Source organism: Pan paniscus, chromosome 6 (genome assembly GCF_029289425.2).
Source record: "Pan paniscus chromosome 6, NHGRI_mPanPan1-v2.0_pri, whole genome shotgun sequence".
Lineage (NCBI taxonomy): Eukaryota > Metazoa > Chordata > Mammalia > Primates > Hominidae > Pan > Pan paniscus.
Genome location: NC_073255.2, coordinates 43,745,001 through 43,763,166, shown reverse-complemented (window position 1 = coordinate 43,763,166; position 18,166 = coordinate 43,745,001). Strand labels below are relative to the sequence as shown.

Genomic DNA, 18,166 nt, shown 5'->3' with positions numbered 1-18,166 from the left:
TTCATTTCTCCAATGAATTAGGAAGCTGAGTCACTTCCCTAATCAGGACAGGCCCCTCCCCCAGGAGTACTGTTCGGCTCCATTTTAACTACCCTGGCAGGTGGCGGCCTGGTTTTTAATTCCTTGAAATCTACAAATATACCCTTCACTTTGGAAGAGGCTCTTAGCTCAAAATGCATTTCTTTAGAAAGATTCACTGAGAAGAAGTAGGGGAAAAAAAAAAAAACACCACAAAGCCATGTACTTAAACAGTCTCTTTCAAGCACCACTTAGTGGCGTGGAGCTGAACTGAAGAGATTAGGATTTGACGTCTGACGTAGTCACTCTGTAGCTCCATAATCAAGGGCTGTCCAAGGGTGAGTATGGGGCCTCGGGTCTCTGGGTTAGTGCCAATTATTGAAGGAGTTTGGGGAGAAAGGGAGGAAATAGGAAGGGCAGCCTATTTCTATGAAAAGGAGAGGATTGATACCAGCACTGGAGTGGAAACTGTAATGAAGGAAGTGGCTATCTGGTTGGCAAGGCCATGATTGAAGGGGTCAGATCCCGTGAAGAGCACCTGCAGCAGATGGGACCCGCGCCACACTTCTGTTGGATTTTGTCAATGGGGACGGGGGGAGGTTTAAGGGAGTGCTCTTTCAGAGGCTCTTACGTGCATCATTCACTCTAGGGGTTTGTTTTGTTTTGTTTTTGAAACAGGGTCTTGCTCTGTTACTCAGGCTGGAGTGCAGTGGCACCATCACAGCTCACTGCAGCCTTGAATTCCTGGGCTCAAGTAATCCTCCCACCTCAGTCTTCCCAGTAGCTAGGACTACAGGTGTGAGCCACTGCACCTGGTTTTTATCTGTAATTAATGCCAAATTTTACCCTTCAGAAAACAGTATAGGAAAACTCCACTGAACTCTGCAGGTTGAATGTTTATGGCTAAACCAGAATGAAAGTTATGATAATGCAGGGTAATAGTTATTAAACAACAAAGAAAAATTATCCAATGATTGAAGGGGCCTTGGGAGGCCACCTAGCCCAACCCTATTCCATCAGCCCTTTGAACCTGACAGTACTTACCATATATAATGGGATGAACTACATGCATTTCTGCACCACCTGATGCATGGTGAGAGTCACATGAGGACAGGGAATCTTGGGCTTTCTCCTTTATATTATCGGTGCTTAGCATTGGGCTTAAGTAATACTGGTTTGACGTTTGTTGAGAAGCCATGAAACAAAAATGTATAAAATAGTGTAGTACTAATGGACTGAATCCCTATTTAGAAAAATGTATAGTAATCAAGTAAAGGTGGTGGTGGTGGTCATGGTGTGTGTTGGGAGTGGGAATGGGGTTAGAAGTCAGGTAGGGTTTTTTTATGACTACGTAGCCTAGAGCGATTTCTGGCTGGTAATAGCTTGTTTCATCTAAGTCTGTATGCAGTGGACTTTAATGTCTTCCTGTGCGTCAAAGGCCTCACACTGTACTTCCAGGGGCTTTTGTGCATCCTGGTGGGTGCTGTCTACCCAGGGTTAGAGGAGATACTGGGACACCAGACACTCAGCAAGTGATGTGCTAGCTGCTGTTGCAAGAAAATTCTTACTGAGCCTCAATGAAAAACAATTAACAAAATTCCTCGGCACAGGGGATGTATGGTCCTCACCTGAATGGAGCCAGGAAGTCCCTAGGCATTAGCATTGGACTCTGTTCATGGGACCGGGAGCTGGAGCAGAACAGGAAAGCTTTGCCTCTGGCTTCTCCCAGCTTTCTCCCACTTCATGTTCCCTCCATTCTTCATACTCCTCAACCTAGGGATTCCTTTCTGGTCTTAGAGTTACAAAGATTTTTATTCATCAAATCTCTTTCATGTTCTCCTGACGCCTGCACAATTGAAAATGAAAATACAAGACTTTGCATTTCTGCCGTATCATTCCTTTCCTGAGGAAATGAGTAAAGAATGCCAAGCTGACAACACGGGAGAAGACAAGGGGTAAAAGAACTGGTGCAGGAGGAGGGAAGAACATATAAATTAATACTTACATTTTTAAAAATATACTATCCTGTCGTATAAGTCACTAAACAGCCCATTTACTCAGGGATGATAGAAGAGAGACAGAAGATAGTCTTTATTAATATTTTCAATACAGACACAGTTATGTGGTCTTCTCACTTACATCACAAATATCAAGCCCTCTGTGTCCGTCTCTGTTACCATATTATCAGGACCCTTACACTTGGCAAGCGAGAAAACTGAAATTAGTCAGACGCAGTGGCGCATGCCTGTAACCCCAGCTACTCCGGAGGCTGAGGCAGGAGAATTGCTTGAACCTGGGAGGTGGAGGTTGCGGTGAGCCGAGATCCAGCCATTGCACTCTAGCCTAGGCGACAGAGCAAGACATTGTCAAAAAATAAAATAAAATAAAATAAAAAGAAAAGAAAAGAAAATTAGATCGTCTCATGTACCTGGTAAATACAAGATGAATTTAGAAATCTTTTCAGTTTGGTCTAGTTGCTCAAGCATTTATCCCAGGGCTCTCTCTCTCCCTTGCCAGTCCTTAGCAGAGCAGTCCCGATTGGCTTCATTATTCAGTCAGGCTTTCCCCACAAAAGCAAGATGAAGGTGGCGGCAAACAGCGCAGACTCACATTCTTTCAGGTTGGTGAGCCCAGAAGAAAGAGGTTCTCTTCCATGCTCATTTCAGCGATGAAGTTTTGATCAGCACACCTTGAGTTAAAAGTCCTTACCTAGGGCCAGGCGCGGTGGCTCATGCCTGTAATCCGAGCACTTTGGGAGGCTGAGGTGGGTGGATCACGAGGTCAGGAGTTCGAGACCAGCCTGACCAACATGGTGAAACCCCGTCTCTAGTAAAAATACAAAAATTAGCTGGGCCTGGTGGCATGCACCTGTAATCCCAGCTACTCGGGAGGCTGAGGCAGGAGAATCGCTTGAACCCGGGAGGCAGAGGTTGCAGTGAGCTGAAATCACACAATTGCACTCCAGCCTGGGTGACAGAGTGAGAATCCATCTCAAAAAAGAAAAGAAAAGAAAAGAAAAAAGTCCTTAGAAGAATTACTGTGTCCAAAGGAAATGTATTATAATTGGTTCAACTTGCTCACATGCTCACCTTGAAGGTAGGAAGTCCTGGTGATTGAGCCCAACCAGCAACACCTAGAAATTAAAGGCTACAACGTCATGAAAATGTTCCAGAAAGTAAAAAACTAATTACTCCACTCTACTTCTCTTGCCTTATTTTTGTATTTTTTTAAAAAAACATGATCCAGTACTTTTCAAATTGCAGATTGTTCCCCAATTGCAGATTATGAAATCAACTTAATGAATAATGACTAGAATGTTGTAGGGTAGTATAGTATAGAATAGAATAGAATAAAAAAAATTAGCAATGTCAGTTTGTATCACTTATACTAAAGGTAAGTATTATTTCATGGATATTTTGTTTCAATTATGTCTCTGTGTGTGTGTGTGTATACTCTTTCAATATATATATCAATATCTAGGTTATGATATAGAGCAAATTTCTTACTGTGGGGTGCAGTAAGTAAAAACAAAACAAACAAACAAAAACCTTTCAGATACACTGAGATGATCTACCTATCAGTAAGACTTTCAAGTACTTTTAATTCTTTGGAGGATAAAATTGATTCTACTTAGCACTTGGAGTGATTAACCTTTTCTGTTAAGAATCCAAATTTGCTCTGCATATTTAATGATTTTTTGCCAATTTGTTTTGTAAAGAGTTTGGCCATGAAAACAATAAAACAAAAAGTCCTAGGGACCTAACAATAAGTGCCTATAGTTTGAATGTTCTGAGATTGGCACTGTCCATTCAGAAAATAGAACCTCAAAGGCAGTTCATATAAGTGGTTGTAGAACAATGTAAGCAGCATACTCTGTCAAATGACTGTAAGAATCTGAGCAGAGTGGTGCCTGCCTATAGTCATAGCTACTTAGGAGGCTGATGCTGGAGGATGGCTTGAGCCCAGGAGTTCAAGGCTGCAGTGAGCTATGATCACACCACTAGACTCCAGCTTGGACAACATAGTGAGACCCTGTCTCTAAAAACAACAACAACAACAACAACAAAACCCTTTAAAATAACTGTAGGGAAAGCAGCATCAGAGTTGAATGTCTTTCACAAAGCAGGTCAACAATTTGCAAAGATTCAAGAAAACTAGTTCCAAGAGTCAGAATTGTCTTGTATTTTTTTAAGTTATCTTACAACTTACTTATGGAAGATATATAGTAAAATATTAAGTTGTTTTCATCGTCAAATGATAGCCTGGAAGCAGGAAAAGTTGTTATAGGCAATATTAATCACAGAAAGAAACTGGCTTAACTCAGAGTTAAATCATCACATGTCTGTGGAATAATACCCCAGTGGCTTAAAAGAGCTCTAGCTTCTCAGGGTCCTGATTCCTTTCCAAAGACAGAAGGACCATCCTATGTTTGCAAAAAAAAGGTTATAGTCTCACTGTCACCGGGTATAGATACACTGGCAGCTTGAACTGCCTAAAATCTTAGGGAATTTACTACAAATACAAACCAAAAGTGAAAAGTTCCTTTAGAAGAGATTCATGGGCAATTCGTTATTGATACATAATAATTGTACATGTTCGTAAGGTACATGTGATATTTTGATACATGCATACAATGTGTAGTGTTCAAATCAGGATATTTAGGATATCCATCACCTCAAATATTTATCATTTCTTTGCGCTGGAAACATTTCAACTCTTCTCTTCTAGCTCTTTCGAAAAATACAATAAATCATTGTTAACTAGTCATCTACTATGCTGTTGAACACTGGAACTTACTCCTTCTATATAACTGTATGTTTGTCTCCATTAAGCAAACTCTTTTCATCCCCACCATACACTCATCCCAGACTCTGAGAACCATCATTTCTACTCTCTACCTTCATCAGATCAACTTTTTTAGTGCCCACACATGAGTAAGAACCTGTGACATTTGTCTTTCTGTGCCTGGCTTATTTCACTTAACATAATGTCCTCCAGTTCCATCCATGTTGCTGCAAATGACAGAATTTTATTTTTTATGACTGAATGGCATTTCATTGAGTATATCTATCACATTTTATTACCCATTCATCCATTAATGGACACTTAGATACACAAACTGTGAATGATTCCCTATCTTGGCAATTATGAACAGTGCTGCATGGGAGTGCAGGTATCCCTTTGATTACTGACTTTCTTTCCTTTGGATAAATATCCAGTAGTGGAGTTGCTGAATTGTATGGTAGTTCTAGTTTCAGCTTTTTGAAAAACTTCCATTCTGTTTTCCATAATGGCTATATTAATTTACATTCCCACCAACAATGTATGAGTTCCATTTTCTCCGCATTCTTGCCAGCATTTACTTTTTGTCTTTTTGATAATAGTATTTGTAACTGGGGTGAGATAATACTGCATTGTAGTTTTGATTTGCATTTTCCTGATGATTAGCAATATTGAGCATTTTTTCATATACCTGTTGCCCATTTATATGTCTTCTTTAGAGAAGTATCTATTCATGTCCTTAGCCCACTTTTTAGTGCGATTATTTATTTTACTGTTGAGTGATTTTAGTTCCTTGTATATTCTAGATATTAATCCCTTATCAGATGAATAGTTTGCAAATATTTTCTCCCATTCTGCAGGTTATATCTTCAAGCTGTTGACTGTTTCCTTTGTCATGCAGGAACTTTTTAGTTTGATGTAGTTTCATTTGTCTCTTTTTGTTTTGGTTTAATAGGTAATTTTTATTGCCATTGTTAAGGCAATAATGGATGACAGTTCTGAAGCCTGAGGCTTTATCAATCAAGTATGGAGTGGGATGGCAGAGAGGGGAGAGTGAGATTCTTTTAGATAAAGCAAACCCTCAGATATTAGAGATAGTTGGAACTTTAGGGCAGGCCAAGTGATTCTGTGTGGCTGGAGAAGAGAGTGGCAGAAAGTGTGGTGGCATATGGGGCTGGAGAGGTAGTGAATATAAATCAATTGTATTTTAACCTAAGAGCAATGAAGAATCAATGAAAGATTGTAGGCAGAGAAGTTTGCAATCAAATATCTTTTCTAAAATATCATTCTAGATGCAGCATGAATAAACAAGGGAGAGGCATGGGGATGGAGAGACCAGTTAAGAGGTTGTTATAATAGTCTAGATGAGGGTCGATAGTGCATTGAACTAGGAAAGATGTGAGAATGGAGGGAAGGGTACAGAGCAAGAAGTTAACAGGTGAAATTAACAGAACTTGGGGACATGTTGGGATTTAGGAGTATATATGAAGGAGACAAATCTGAGAAGACGCCCAGCTTTCTGACTTGGGCATGTAGGTGCTGCCAATCAAGAAGAAAAGAAACTCAAGAGAAGATTTTAAAGAATGGATAATTAATTCAGTTTGGGATCTATCCTCAAAAAGGAGAGAATAAAAGAGAAAAATATACAATAATCAATGGCAGCAATCAATTTGAGTCTCTGTGAATTTAGTGAGTATTCTTACACTGTATGTTTAGTTGAACTGTCTCTCAATCTTTGCATTCATGTGTTTACTCTTAGTAGATGCTAATTGTTAAATAAATGAATACCATCTGTGTAAATGAGTAGGAGAAAACATGCCTTTTGAAAAATCTTCAAAATAAATTGCATAGTAATAATGTATTATTAGTATTTCTGAAAGGTAAATTAGGATGTTGGACACATTTCATAGATGAAAGAATCCAGTAAAGGGCCCAAAAATTAAATCATGGAATCTCCAGGAAAAATAGCTGCCCCAGATAATCTTTTGCAGAGGTGAAATAAGTCTTCCCAGAAGCCTTCCTGCTATAGCCAGTGAGAAAAAACATTTAAACAGACTTTATAATGGCAATATTAACTACATGCCTCCAGCTTTAGTGCACATGAATGCTCAGAGTAAAGGATTGCTTCCTGACACCTAAGTGGGGGCAATGTCAAGCAGGGAGCCAAAGATTCTTTGCTTTGCAAAGAATCCTCATCCTATTTAAAGTTGAGAGAAGACTTTCTGGTTGAAATACATGATATCCACAAGATAGCACAGATCTTGACAGTGGAATTGGGAGTCACTCTGACATAATTTTTTTTTTTTTTTTGACTCACTCTATCGCCAGGCTGGCGTGCAGTGGCATGATCTCTGCTCATTGCAACCTCCGCCTCCTGGGTTCTCCTGCCTCAGCCTCCCGAGTAGCTGGGACTACAGGCGTGCATCACCACACCCAGCTAATTTTTGTATTTTTATTAGAGACAGGGATTCACCGTGTTGGCCAGGCTGGTCTCAATCTCTTGACCTTGTGATCCGCCCGCCTTGACCTCCCAAAGTGCTGGGATTACAGGCATGAGCCACCACGCTCAGCCTCTGACATGATTTCTAAGAGGTTCGATGAGGCTAGCTTAATTTGTAGAATTTAGTGTGTGCAAACACAGAAAAGAGCCATTATTGTAGGATGAAAAGACTTTTTGGGTTTGTAGATGCTCTAAAGGCATTGATCTTCCAGCCATTTCCAGCAATGTGGCATTTGGAGCACAGCTTGTAACTTGTTACCAATAAATCCTTTCCCAGATATAAAATTACACTGAAATTACACCAAGTCTGCAAAGAGTATCACTATTTAAGTCTGCAAAGAGTATCACTATTTAAGTCTGAGTATTTTCTTCAATCCTGCAGTTTAGCATAAGAGTCTTACATAGTATTTGTAAATTGTGGACCACAGTGCAAACTTAGCAACATTTTAGATCACTAGAAAGAGAAAAGTCTGTAATGCATTTGTTTGTTAGTAGAAAAGGACCAACCATTACAAAATGGGAACTCAAAGGAAGAAGAAATTTAATGCTCTGAGAATAGACTGTGCCTTATTTCGGAAAGGTTGTATTGCAAAAAGTCATCTTCAAGTCTTGGTTTTTCAGTGTTTTATTCCTTTCTATTAAAAAGCAAGAACCTTATCTTCCAACCACATGCCACTTAAACATGGGGAGATGTATTACTTTTAACTCGAATAATACTTATTATATTAGGAATACTCCCAGGGTATTGCAGGTAGGGTTTTTGTTGGCTGGCTGGTTGGCCTCAGGGTTTTTCTCAACACTCTCCGCTTCATAGTGATCCCACCTCCAACAAGGAGTGGGAACCCAAGGCCAGTCCTCTACTGACCTACTCCTTAAACTAGATACTTGAGCCAGTATCTTTGAGGGGTTCAGTATTACAATTTTTCCTAACTTGAAACTGAACTTCAAAATGGCTCCTGACCCTGAATCTGGCTGATCTGTGATTGCCCATCCAAATGTTGCAAAGAAGGCATTGTAAAGTCAGTTGCTGGCTGGAATTCAGCTAGCATTGGAAGAATGGCAAAGTCCTAGCCTTTGTCAGTGCCACATGCAACTGAAGAAATGTGGCAAGGGAAGATGGGAGTGGCAATTCTACGCATCATCCAATGAGCAAGGAATTCAGCCCTGCTGCTGTCTGTTCTTTTTTTTTTTTTTTTTTTTAAGACACAGTCTCACTTTGTCACCCAGGTTGGAGGGCAATGGCATGCTCTCAACTCACTGCAGCCTCGACCTCCTGGATTCAAGTAATTGATCCTCCTGCCTCAGCTTCCTCCAACAAGTAGCTGGGACTACAGGCATGCACCACCACACCCAGCTAATTTTGTTTTTTATTTTTTGTAGAGATTCAGTTTCACCATGGTGCTCAGGCTAGTTTCAAACTCCTGAGCGCAAGTGATCTGCCTGTCTCAGTCTCCCAAGGTGCTAGGATTACAGTCATGAGCCACCGCACCCAGCCTGTTTCTGTCTTTTCTAAGACACCTTTCCTTAATCTCTGAGGGCTGGAAACCAAGACTGTTTCCCTGGTTACTGAAGCCCACTTAACTAAAGCAAAGGGCAGGGAAGAGACGATATAAAAATTGCTTGGAGAAGAAAGCCAACTTGTATGTGTGTGCATGTGTATGTGTGTGTGAACACGTCAGTTAAGGCTCTGACAGCATCAGAAAACGAATCTGAACTTGTTTGAACAAAAAGTTTCCTGGGATAGCTTATAGAGTCCAAGCATCAGGAAACAGTTTGACCTTTTTCAGTCTTAATTCCAAAAATCTCAGAGAAGGGATGAAGATCAATAAACTATATCTAGGAAGTGGAAAGACTTTGCAGGTACCTTGTATGTGGTGGGCTGGGGGCATAGGGTGGTAGGGAGACAAGTCCTAAAAAATGGGTGCTGTGCAGACAATCCAATAGACGGTCATTACAATGTGTCATAAATGATTAGAACAGGCCTTCTGCACTAGTAGGCCTTCTCAGCTGCAATAAACAGACCCAGGATGGAGAAAAACAGGAGAAAAGAGAGGTCCATCATTTATATCAGCTGATGAAAGCCCACGGTTTTGTTACTCCATGCCCAATCCTATCAAAAAGGCCTTTCCCCATCCTTCTTTTCACTTATCTGCACAGAATGACAGGCACTGAAGCACAATGAAAAGGTGGGAGGGTGTCTTTAGAGCGGGGTAATGGAGAAGGAGTAGGAATGAGCTTGTGAGAACAGCAGGAGTAGAACACAGGATCTACAGGAAGCAATGTGAGGGAAAGAAATCAAAGGAAGAGCATTTCTGATGGCCTTGGGAGGGAGTGGGCATTGGGGTAAAGGTGGGGGGAGTTTCTCCAGTAATTTCCAGTCGTTTATGTGTCAGAGAAGAAGTTCATGATACATCAGCTGGAGATGTTAGGCCTTGGGTTCTGGTACTGCCACGTAAGTATTTTTCTCCAGCAGTTGTCAAACCAGTTAGAAATATTACCCAGGAGTCTAACAATGATGCTCTTCTTTCTTGGGTTCTTCTGGGTATGCTCCCTTCTTAGGGGGACAAGTCTTCCCTATTAATGATTAAAGCCATTTTCTCTTTAAGGCAACAATCAAAAGACCATAACCTTGGCATTGCATGCAGTTCTAGGCACAAAAAAAAAAAAAAAAGCCAAAACGTAATTTCTGGGTCAGGGGCTCGTAACTAAGGTTGTTTTTCTATGATAATAATGCCATCAATGGTGGATAAGCCCCCAGGTTGTCACATTCCAACCTAGCTTATATAAATGAATGCAGTACAGGAGAAACACAATAAAATATAAAACATAAAACTCTATGGTGATTAAGTTTGGTGATTAACTAATGTTCAGGTAAGTACAAAACTATGAAATGGTCATTGTAGGGTATATATTTTATTTTATTACTGGTACTGCAATGGCAATAGTTTGTACTATTTTCCATATCGTGTATAGATTCAACTGTATTATAGATGTAAAAGCTTTCTGGCTCAGAAATAAGGTGCAATTTACTGTTTCTGTAAAAAATTAAGTATTAAGATTTAATCAATTAACATACTGGTTGTGTTAAATTTTGGAACACAATTGGTGAGTGCCATTGCTTTCACTTAGTGCAGCAAACCCTTCCTCTTCTTCCTCTTTTCTTCTGCTCTTCTTCTTTTTCAATTTTTTCATGTCTTTATGTTAGAAGAAGGCTCTTAACGCCACAAACGTACTTTGAAATTGGACTCTTGCTGAAAAATGGACCTTGTTTCACAAATGATATTTGGATCCAATGGCAGGATGTGTTTACGTATTTTGTTTCAAAATTTTGATTGAAAATGAAAGATTTTCTATGAAATAATACATTTTTCTGGCACAGCTAAACATCTGGATTCTGAGTAGACTGAATTCATGCTTTAAGTTAAAAATTAGTTTTGTGCTTTTCTGTCAAAAATATGAAAGAAGTTCAGTAAGTGGATTGCACATAAGCATTCTATGTCTGGGGAAAACTCAAACAGATGGTCTTTGAAATATTCTTTTAGTAAACATATAATAGGAATCCAAAGGATGAATAAAATATTTCCCACATTATTCAAAATCACCACATTAGAGTATTAAAGAAGTTTTATGTTTTTGTTTTTGTTTTTGAGATAGGGGCTCACTCTGTCACCTAGGCTGGAGTGCAGTGGGGCAATCTCAGCTTACTGCAATCTCTGCCTCCTGGGTTCAAGCGATTCTCCTGCCTCAGCCTCCCAAGTAGCTGGGATTACAGGTGCGCACCACCATGCCTGGCTAATTTTTTGTATTGTAGTAGAGATGGGGTTTCATCATGTTGCCTTGGTCTCGAACTCCTGAGCTCGGGGGATCCACCCACTTCTGCCTTCCCAAGTGCTGGGATTATAGGCGTGAGCCACCACGCCCAGCCCTGAAGGTTTTTTTTTTTTTTTAACGTATTTCCTGATATTTTTAAAGAATTTTTAAGAGAACTTCAAATGTTTCAGTGACCAAGCTATTCCATTTCTATACATTTTTCCAAGAAAATATTTATAATTTGGAGATATGCACAAGATGCACTGTTCATCACAGTATAGTTTATAATAGTGAAAACTTGAAAGCAACCTAAATATTGAAAAGCGGAGGAGGATTGGTTACATAAATCACAGAAATCAACTCCATGGAAGACTATATAAACGTAAGTACTTATGTAGCTCTATATTATGTGAAATTACATTGTTGATGTATTAATAAGTTTTTTTTATTTGTTCGGTTGGTTGATTTTTTTTTTTTGAGATGGAGTCTCGCTCTGTCACCCAGGCTGGAGTGCAGTGGCGCGATCTCAGCTCACTACAAGCTCCGTCTCCCGGGTTCATGCCATTTTCCTACCTCAGCCTGCCAAGTAGCTGGGACTACAGGCGCCCACCACCACACCCGGCTAGTTTTTTTGTATTTTTAGTAGAGATGGGGTTTCACCATGCTAGCCAGGATGGTCTCAATCTCCTGACCTCGTCATCCACCCACCTCAGCCTTCCAAAGTGCTGGGATTACAGGTGTGAGCCACCGCGCCCAGGCAATAAGTTTTTTAAAAATGCCACAGAACTCTAGAGTGTGATTCAAATTATGTTTAAAACACATAAAGGAAGCCCTTGTATACATATCTGTGGGAAAAAAAATCTGGAAAAATATCCCTCAAAATACTGCAATGAATATAAAGACAAAATTCCTCCTAGGGTCTCTTCTCACTCTTGTTCATTACTGAGTGATATCAGACAGACCATTTATACATTGCCTTTTTCTTTTTAAAAAGACATTATTAACCTTCTCCATTAATTTCTAATACTTCCCATCTAGACATCCATAAATGTGAAGTATTAACATACTCTGGAGTGTTTTCCAATACCTACAATCAACTCTTGGACTCACTGGACACCAGCTGGGTGTTCAACAACTTAACTCAATTCTGATACTAACCACCCGGGGTTAGCACAGACCCTATAGCTTAAGAGCTCAGTCCCACAAAACTGCCCCCCACTTCAAATGTCAGTTGCAAGTCCTGGGCCTCCTGTGCTTCTGGCCAACCAGATATAAATAGGAGCTTCCTATGAACCCCTTCTAAGGTTCCATAACTTGTTAGAATGACTCACAGAACTCAGGAAGACACTTTACTTACATTTACCAGTTTATTATAAAGGATACAAATGAACATCCAGATGAAGAGGTACACAGGGCAAGGTCTGGAAGGGTATGGAGCACAGCAGCTTCCGTCCCCATGGGGTACTCCATGCTCCCACTGTGTGGACGTGTTCACCAAATTGGAAACTCATCAAATCTCATTTCAAGAGTTTTTATAGAACTTAATCTCCAGTCTTCCCCGCCCCTCCCTGGGGGGCTGAAAGTTCCAGCCCTATAATCAATTGATCTTTCTGGTGACCAGTCCCATCTTGCTGCTATATAGGAGCCCCACCCTAAGTCATCTCATTAGTATAAACTCAAGTGTAATAAAAAGGGATTCAATAACAAAATATACTCCTATCACTTGGGAAATTCTAAAGGTTTTAAGTGCTCTGTGCCAGGAACCAGAGATAAAGACCAAATATATTGCTTATGATAGCACACATATCTAGAAGGACGATCACTTATGGGAAATTGCATAGAAAAGGGTAACTGGTAGCATTTTCTAACCTCACTATGAGTAAGATACAGCTCCACGTTCTCTGTAATTGTACAGAAACTAACACTTTTGGGCCATACTCTTTCTTTATGTATAAGAGATTTCTGATAATCACCGCACAGTCTCTTTTGAGAGACTGAGTAAAGGGCGACTCTGCACATTCCCCCAAATTTCTTTTCTTCTTTTTATGAAAACAAGTAAGTCTTGAGAGTGGTCCTGTGCCTCTAAATGAGGATCATGAAAAATGGAACCTGAAGAGGAGACTGCAGTGTTCGTTATGTGTATACTGAAGTGCAGGAAACAAAATAGCAGTACAACAGTGATAAATACAACTAGGCCCCAGCCTTTGGCAAGGAACTTGACCTACATTTTCTCATTTGTTTTTTGCAACAACCCTGATTGGAAGGTACTTTTAGCCCATTTAACAGCTAAGAATACTGGACTTTGGAAAAGTTAACTTGTCCTAGATTTATTATAAATGGCACACACAAAATTTGAATCCTGATCTGATTCTCAAGCTCTTAAATATCACAATGAACTGGAAAAAAAAATGCAAATTGGTACCCTGGCAGTAATGTTCTTGTCCTATGTCCCAAGATTCCAAAACTTTTATAATCTGAAAATTTGTTCTTCTCACACACGAGCGTGTGATTGCTCCCTTTCTCCTGTGTCAGGTGGGCAAGTAGAAGAATAATAATTTCCTCAGGTGCAGTAGGTGATGTCTTTTGGCTGAGTCATTTCTATTCTCAAAACTCCTCAATGGCTCCCTACCACTGTATCAGTTAGTATTAAGTCTGTCTGCTTGTGATAGGCAAGCTACAATAACACAAGGGATTATTATTTTATTCAAAATGAGTTTGGAGGCTGGGCTTAGTGGCTCACACCTGTAATCTCAGCATTCTGGGAGGCCGAGGTGGGTGGATCACCTGAGCTCAGGAGTTCGAGACCAGCCTGAGCAACATGGTGAAACCCCGTCTCTGCTAAAAATACAAAAATTAGCCAGGTGTGGTGGTGTACACCTGTAGTCCCAGCTACTCAGGAGGCTAAGGCAGGAGAATCACTTGAGCGGGTAGGCGGAGGTTGCAGTGAGCCAAGATCCTGCCACTGGACTCCAGCCCTGGTGACAAGAGTAAAACCCTGTTTGAAAAAAAACAAAACATTAGTTTGGAGGCAGGCAGTTTAGAGGAGTGCATTGGCTTCAGTCATCAGGGACCCAGGCTTCTCCTATCTTTCTGCTTCATCCTTAGAATTTGGTTTTCATCCTCAAGGTCACTTGTGGGACCTGTGTGGTTGCTGGAGAATCTAATGGCAGAAATGGTGAAAGGGGTATCCCCAGATGTCTGTTCCCCTTTAATAGACTTCCCTGAAAGGCACACATAACATTTCCACTTGTATGTCATTGACCAGAACTTAATTACCTAGCCATGCCTAACTGTGATGGAGACCAGGAAATGTCTTTTATTTAAACATATTGCTGCCCCTAATATTTTAGGAGTTCTTTTACCAATAAAGTAGAAGTGAATGGATATTAGGCAGGCATTTAGCAGTCTCTGCTACAACTGCCTGTGGAATTATACACAAATTTATATTGACAGACTCTAGCACCATCCTACCTAATTGGTATTGTATCTGACTCTTTGGATGCTATTCCACATCTTTATGTCTCTTCCTTTTTTTTTTTTTTTTTTTTTTCTGAGACGGAGTCTTGCTCTGTCACCCAGGCTGGAGTGCAGTGGCAGCCATCTTGGCTCATTGCAAGCTCCACCTCCCAGGCTCATGCCATTCTGCCTCAGCCTCCGGAGTAGCTGGGGCTACAGGCACCCACCCCCACGCCCAGCTAATTTTTTGTATTTTTGTGGTAGAGACGGGGTTTCACCGTGTTAGCCACGATGGTCTCCATCTCCTGACCTCGTGATCTGCCCGCCTCGGCCTCCCAAAGTGTTGGGATTACAGGCGTGAGCCACTGCCCCTGGCCTATCTTTATGTCTCTTCTTATACTGTTCCCTTTACCTGGAATATTTTCCCTTTCCTCTTACCATCAGCCTCTTACCTATCCTTTAAGGAACACTTGATGTGCTGCTTGAAGTCAGGTCTGATCTTCCCAACTGATTTGATCACTCCCACCTTCAAACTCTCACACAATGGCTGACTTAAACGTTCCAGATACCACTTTCTTTGTGTCATTTCACTGCTCTAAATCTTCAATATCTTTTTATTTTCTCATAGAACAGGTCTGAAACGTACTCAGGTGGCAGGGCACCAAATAGTCTAGTTTGAGAAAGCACCATGAATGGAAAGATGTTCAATTAATTAATTGATTCAGTCAACAAATATTTATAGTGACCCTATTATGCACATACACTGTGCTAGGTGCCTGGTACATGTTTAAAAGTAAGAAGTTGTCAAAGCAAGCTTTATAGTTTCTTTCTGATTTTTTTGGTTGGGATTTAGTTACTATTTTTATGTATTTTTATGTCTCAGTGCTTGTTTATAGCTAAGCAATAGCAAAAAATCAAAGATTTCAAGAAAGCATATGTGAAAACCCTAAATAAAATATTTTACCCATTAATCAATTGATTTCTTTCTGTGAATTGAGAAAATAAAGTGACTATTTGATTTTACCAATAAAACCCCTTGGTGCAAATCAAGGCACACTAATTTCACAAGAATCTAGCAAGAGAACCACCACAGTGAGTCTAAACTTTACCCCTTCAAAGTTCCCTCAAATCTATATATTTCCAAAGATTCTCTCTTAGGTTGTAATACTACACAATACTATACCTCAAATATCAATTAAAAGTAATGGCAAAAAGTGCAATTACTTTTGCACCAACCTAATATATGTTGAAGACCTCAGATTATTTACATCCAGCACCAGACTCCTCTTAGCTTCAAACCAAATAACCAAATATCTACTGAACATTTCTTTTACAAGCCAAATAGGGAAAAGATCAACTTTCCCACAAAAGATGGGTAAAGAGCAAGAGTAGAAAGGACAGAACAAAGTTGAAAATGGCCAGTAAATTTATGAAAAACATCCCCTCATCAGAAATCAAAGACATACAAGTTAAAACAAAAATTAAAATATTAATACTATTTTCCCCAAGCTAAATTAACGAAATGTGTAAAAAATGATAATATCTAATGTTTGATGCTAGGAGGGTTTAGAGCTCTCATATGTAGCTCACGGTAGAATAAATTGTGAGAGATTGAATATATAAAGGGGCAATGGCCAGACCAGATATTAAAATAGAACTCTGACCCACAGTCTGAAGCAAGCTGCAGCAATTGCCCAGGAAACCAAGCCATTGTCCACAATAGAAAACCCAGGAATCTAGCCTGACAGTCAAAACTGCCATCTCTAGTAACAATCCAGGAACCTTAACTATAACCTCTGAAACAATCAGCCTAAAATGACCAGGACTTTATTTGTAGTTGACAACTTCCTTAAGTTTTACTCCTACTTCCAACTAAGACCAACCAGAGAAAACCAAATATCCACCCCTAACCAATCACACAGGTTGCCCCACTTCTGGTTACCCCACCTGCAGCTTTCTCATGCCAGCAGCCTCCAACCAGGGCCTACCTGAAGCCTTCCCTTTTCCCACCTTCCCACTCTTGTGCCTGTGTTTGAGTCTCTGCCACAGCGCAAGTGCTGGTGGCTGACTCCCTTTCTAGAGCAAGCTCTGAATAACTCCTCAATGGCATTTCTCATTTGGATGATCTTTATTCCTACAGTTGATACCACCTTGCATTACAGCATTTTCCAAAATTATGCACAGGGATGTTAATTAGATGTACTTAAAGTATACAACAAAATAGAATGATTATATACATTACTTTTCATACGATGGAATTATAATGTGAAATCATGTTTTATTAAAATCATGTTTTAGAAGAATATTTTACAATGTTATTGGGAAACAATCTTGAAATATGACTAAGTAAAAAAAAATGACAAAACTTGGTAATATGATCTTTGTTGGACAAGTTTTTAAATAAATACAGAGAGACAGAGAGGGGAAAGGAGGAAGAGAGAGAGGAAAAAGAGAAGAATAAAGAAAGGCATATATCCAACAATCATAATCTAAGTGGAGAAATCATGAGTGGTTTTAGAATTTTATTTTATAATTTATTGTATTTTTCCAGTTATCTATTATGAACACATAGTACTTTTGTAATTAGAAAAATGTTATTAAGAAAATCTAATGTGGTTGCTCAGAGAAATTTCCAATAAGCTATATCTTAAAATGACATTTAGAATACTAGAAGGTAACAGGTTTCAGTGGGTACAGTTTTGGAAAAACTAAACTGCAAAATAAGCTGAGGCTGGCCAGATTTGCTAAAGATAACATCAATATTCTTTTAGCTATTTTTTACAGTTAATTAAATAAAGGCTAAGATAGTAGCTTGGAGTTAGTAGTGTAATGTGGTGTAAATTTGCTTGTCATTAGCTGTCACACCTGTAGATTGAGAAAGGTAGCAATCTAAGAAGGAATGGAAGCTGAAGATTGGGAAAAGAATCTACAACACATCCCCTAATTAGCAAGGGCATAAGAGTGAATTATTTTAACTTTGTCTTTCCACTTTGCTGATTTTTCAAGTTTCCTGAATTTATAAATGCTATTTAATAATGGAAAATATTAAAGCCGTTCATATTGTTTAAGCAATGAAATAATGCTATTGTCATGAATAAAATGGCTATAATTTGAGTTAGTAAACTGTTTCAGACCTACGAAACAAACGTATGAGACAGATCCTTGAAACCAGTGAGCCACTCTACAAATATACGGTCTTAGGTCTGTTTTCTGAAGTCTATTAACAATTTTAGGTCCTATAGACTGAGAATGAGAAGCTGAATCTTACCTTTACCTCCATATGCATTTTTGTTTTAGTTTTAGTTTTTGTTTTTGTTTTTTGAGACAGAGTCTTGTTCTGTCACCAGGCTGGAGTGTAGTGTTGTGATCTTGGCTCACTGCAACCTCTGCCTCCTGAGTTCAAGCAATTCTCCTGCCTCAGCCTCCCGAGTAGCTGGGATTACAGGTGCACACCACCATGCCTGGCTAATTTTTGTATTTTTAGTAGAGACGGGGCTTCACTATGTTGACCAGGATGGTCTCGATCTCTTGACCTCAGGGGATCCGCCCGCCTTGGCCTCCCAAAGTGCTGGGATTACAGGCGTGAGTCACTGCGCCCAG

The 18,166-nt window shown here is 39.8% G+C and overlaps 1 protein-coding gene across 1 annotated transcript in view; it reads left to right on the top strand.

The window, feature by feature from the left end:
* Positions 1–333: 333 nt before the first annotated feature.
* VPS41 (VPS41 subunit of HOPS complex) overlaps positions 334–18,166 on the top strand; it is a 208,104-nt gene continuing 190,271 nt past the window's right edge. Inside the window, exon 1 of the mRNA XM_055115865.1 lies at positions 334–356. The gene's annotated coding sequence lies outside the window, so the exon portion shown is untranslated. The remainder of the gene's footprint in view (positions 357–18,166) is intronic.